The sequence below is a fragment of the Mastomys coucha genome, unplaced genomic scaffold (assembly GCF_008632895.1).
Source record: "Mastomys coucha isolate ucsf_1 unplaced genomic scaffold, UCSF_Mcou_1 pScaffold23, whole genome shotgun sequence".
Lineage (NCBI taxonomy): Eukaryota > Metazoa > Chordata > Mammalia > Rodentia > Muridae > Mastomys > Mastomys coucha.
Window position 1 is genome coordinate 55,368,033 of NW_022196906.1, and position 4,794 is coordinate 55,372,826.

The following is a 4,794-nucleotide window of genomic DNA, read 5'->3' on the forward strand; positions in this document are numbered from 1 at the left end:
TTTGGTTTTTCGAGACAGGATTTCTCTGTGTAGCCCTGGCTGTCCTGGAATTCACTCTGTAGACCAGGGTGGCCTCGAACTCAGAAATCCACCGCCCTCTGGCTCCCAAGCTCTGGGATTAAAGGCATGTGCCACCACTTCCCGGCAGCCTCTTTCTTCTGTAAAAGAAATGGCAAGCCTCCTCTGGAGAGCCTGTACACCTCTGCCTCACGGCACAGCACAGAGTAGGGGGAATGACCCAGAGGTCCTGGAGGCAGGCACTGGACAGGTCCTAGTAGGCCACAAGTCCCAGAAACAAGCATGTTGATGAAAAGACAGGTTGCTGATGGATTGACACTGTTGCTGTTAAGAATTTGAGCAACTCTTTCCCAGGGGAGACATAGCAGATATCTCCATACAGGGCACCAGCAACAAAGTATAATTCTACCAGTCTAACTAGGAGAGGCAAAGTGCTTACTGGCTCTAAGTACAGCACATAGGTGCAGATTTACTTACAGGAGTGTAAGTGACCCCTCCAAAAGCAGCCACACTGGAAAATTCTCACCCAGTACGAATGATGACTTCCCCATAATTACATAGATGGAGTCCCTCTTCTTCAGGTAACCCCTCACATATATATTCTAACCCCCACAGAGTCCAGGGGGGCATGTGCATTGAAGACATAATTAAATACAAATGGCTGGGATCTCAGGTGAAAGTTCAATGACTCTCTCCACCACATCATTCCAGGAGGGAAAGTCAACTGTCATTTAGTTCAGGAGTCTTTTGTCAGCTGCCATTGCTGTTCTGTTGAGGATGGCTTCTGGGGAGTTCTTCAATTTCTCTCTCTCACTTTCAGATTTCATGGAGAATACAGTGGGCATGGTCTATGCTTCCATTTCCCATTGCTGGCCCTCTTCTGGCCTCTGCCAGCACTTCAGACTTCCACTCATCACATGATACCCAGCTGGCCTGGCACACTGTACCCACAGGTGCTCTGGAAGTGACGAGCAATGCCAGCATGCACAAGAGAGTGAGCCACTGAGGGTCTCTGCCTGTGCTTGCCTATCATTGGAGAAAGTAAACAGTTTCCTCACTGAGCCAAGATATCGCTGGGTTCATTAGGAGACAATGCAGAAAGCAAGTATGGGTTTGGATTCAAGTCATGTCACAAGTTTGCTAGTCTCCTTCCTGTGGCATGAGGTACAGAGGCCACTCATGGGAACACACAGCTCTATCCTTGCACAAGGACAACTTGGGGACAATTTGTTAGTTAGTTAGTACATCATGCCTCCCTTCAGGCTGCAGCAAGAACACAGCACAGGCCTCCTGTGGTTGGTCCTAGCTGTTGTAACACCAACAGGAGCTTCCTGGGAAATGGGAGCCTGCCTTATAAACACCATGTTCTTAATCTCCATCTTAAATTCCACGCCCATGGGTTCACAGGAATTCCAGCCCTCTCCCTAGTGAAAGGCAAGGGAAGTGGTCACTAGCCTCCTTTCAGTGTACTTAAACAACATCAGCTTTACCCTCCCAGCATGAAAGATCTTTATTAGCCCCAAAGATGCTGCGGCGGTACCCGCTGAGGTTCCCATCCGCAAAAGTACTAGGGGGTAATAATGTGTGTAAGGAATAGAGAGGCGTGGCTTCAGTGACAGTGGACTCGTCCAGCAGCTGATGATTCACTGTGTAAATAGGACAGTTCAGAAAGCCACCAAGTCCCCCCAGGGCTGTGTGGTGACCTTTGTCTGCCCCTAGGCTTGCTCAAAATCCTCCTCGTGGATGGTTACTCCTGGAAAGGCAGCCTGCCTCCTCCTCCAGGGAGCCCAGGATGCTTCCCTGGCCTGATACCAGTTCCTCGCTGTCACAGTGGGAGACACAGCACTCTATGGACCCTAATAAAGAGAAGGTAGAGACCTTGGCCCCAGGGAATCTGAAACTGAAAGTAGAAATGGCCTTGACCATAAAGTAGGGACTCAGAGTCTGACTTAGGAGAGGAGCAAAGAACAGAGAGATGATGCTTGTCCTCCAGGTCAGGAGTCTCAAGCCACCATGTGATTGACAGCAGTGCCAGAAGGCACCTGTATCCTGTGGTTGTACTGCAAAGATGGGATGGGATGGTGAAGGAAGCAGTGATGTGGACAGAGATTTTGAACTGACTTTGAATGTCTCAGAGGGAATCAATCTCCGGGATGTAAGAAAGGGTGTGGAGTGGTTTGAATGAGAAGTGTCTTCCATAACCTCAGGCTTTTGAACACAGTTTCCAGTTGATGGCGCTGTTGGAGAGGTATAGATGCTACAGCCTTACTAAAGGACTTGGGTCACTGAGGGTGGGCTTAGAGAGTAAAAGGCCTGACCTACTTCCAGTTTTTCCCTTTGTGCCGAAGATGTGAGCTCTGAGCTTCCTGCTCTGGCCACCACACCTGCTGCCGGCTGCTATCTCCACCATTGTGGACTCATTCTCTGGAATTGTGCCGGCAAATAAATTCTTTCTTCTATAAGTTGTCTTGGTCATGGTGTTTTATCACGGCAACAGAATAGTAACAAGTACAGGGCTTTATTAGAAGTGAGAAAGGTTTCCTCCACAACAGTAGTGCCTGAAAAGAGGATAGAAGTCTGAGGATGTGGCTTAGTTGGTAAAGTCCTAGGTTCAATTCCCAGCACTAGAAAATGATGGCATCAGCTAATAATCTCTGAACTTGGTAGATGGGGGCAGAAAGGTAATCGTCTGCTGAGGCTCCCCAACCATCCACTGTTAACTGGTGGCAAGGAGTAAGCCAGACTCTGTGGTCATAATACAGAGGGCATGAGTGCTGATCACTCTCCTCCCACCTCTTTGCATATGTATTTGTGGTGTGTTTATTCACATGTATATGAACATATGTGTGTGTGTATGTGCATGTGTGTATGTGTCAAAGACAGGGGTTGTTATCAGGGGCCTTCCTATATTTCTTTCCACTTTTTTTTGTTTTGTTTTGTTTTAACTGAGGTGAAGTGTCTCATGAACTTGGAGCTCATCAATTTGGCCATCTAGCTAGCCAGTTTGCTCCAGCAATCCCGCGTCCATCTTCAGTGTGCTGGGATTGTAGCCAGGTTGCCACATCTGTCTAGAAAAGCTGTTGCTTTCTGCCTGCCTACATTCAGCTCTTGTTGGCAAGTACATCTGTGCCGCCGCCGCTGTTCTCTGCTGACATTCAAGCCCAACTTCTTGGCCTTCCAACATGGACAAGACTAACAGATCCTCAGGACACCTCCTGTAGAGGCAGACGAGGACTAATGAGATATCCAGCCTCATTACCTGAGCAACTGTGGGAGTTCCAGCCTCTCTAGTTCTTAGTAAGCCATTGCCAGACTTCCCAGCATGTAAGATGTAACCTAACTGAATATATCCCATCTTAATATGAATTCATTCTGCCAATCCCATTATTCTCCAGACCCCTGGCTGATAATCCAGCTCTTCCTAGGTCTGTTTAAGGTTCCCTTTCTTCCCCAGCCAAGGAACAGGGGATACCAGTAGAAAGTTGGATCTCTGAACTTAATTGTTGGTTTTACAAAGCTCATCTGCAACCTACACTGCGTGGGTTCAAGGACTTATCCAGGGCAACAGAATGTGTGGTGCATGATGAAGCGGAGTTTGGGGGCAAAGAAATAAATAGTCACTATTATGGAAGAAGTAGTTATCATGAATCTATTTTTAATCTCGTCTTCCTTTTAAAGGTAATCGAGGCTGTCTTCTTGAGAGGAAGAATCCAGGCTTTGATATGTGGAAAGGTGCAAAGAGCTCTCCTCTGGTGGAAGATGCTAATGAGCCGCCATTTAGCCCGCCTAACCTTCATTAACTGCATTAGTCTGCATTAACACTTTTAAAACATCTTTAAAGACGCATTCAACTCCCTTTCTTTAATCTCTTCTTTTCTAGAACTGTGGAATCATCTTGATCCTCATCTTCATCTTTTCTTTGATGACAACTTTGGGTTTAATTTGTATTTGGAGATTGAAATGCAAATTTCCCATTACCCACAATCCCCTCCTACTTATGCTCTGCAACATCATGGGAGCTGGGTTAATGGTGATTCTTCATCCCAGCCCCTTCTCCCTCCCAGGGTGGGCTGGGGGCAGGAATTTGCTCTGTAAATCCCAGTCCTACAGGGCACCTTATACATGTACTGAGTGCTGAGTCATGATAAACTGTCCAGTGACAGGGAAAAAGCTCCAGTGGCAGGGACAGGAAGATGGCTGGGTGTCTAAGAACATTTGCTTTGCAATTGTGAGGACTGGAGTTTGAATCTCCAGCACCCATGTAAAAAGTTGGGCATGGCTACATGTGTCTGCAAACCCAGCCTTAAGAGGTAGAGATGTCCTGAGATCTCGCTGCCTGGATAACCTAGCAGACACGCTTCTGGGTCAGTGAGAGCCTTCAGACCCACAGAGGAGGAAATTCTACATCCCTGCTCTGGCTTCCCCATGCTCACAAGCACAGGGCACAAACCCCCACACACATACACACACCACCAACACATACCACAAACACACCCCATATCTGCAAAATAACAAAATAAAATACAAAAGCATAAACAGGTTGGCTTCCAGGATTGTTAAGGTCTTATTCCTCCTGTCCCTCTGTCCTTTGTCATGGTGTCCTCAAGCTGAGGAAAAGGCTTTGGATGTTTGCAAGTGAAGTACATCATAAACTGTACTTGTAGCCGGGCCTGGCAATGTAGGCCTGTGGGTCTTAGATGCTTAGGAAGTTGGGGGTAGAGGGAAAGTTCAGAGCCAGACCAGACAGCTTGGTGAGATCCTGTCTCAAAAAAAAAA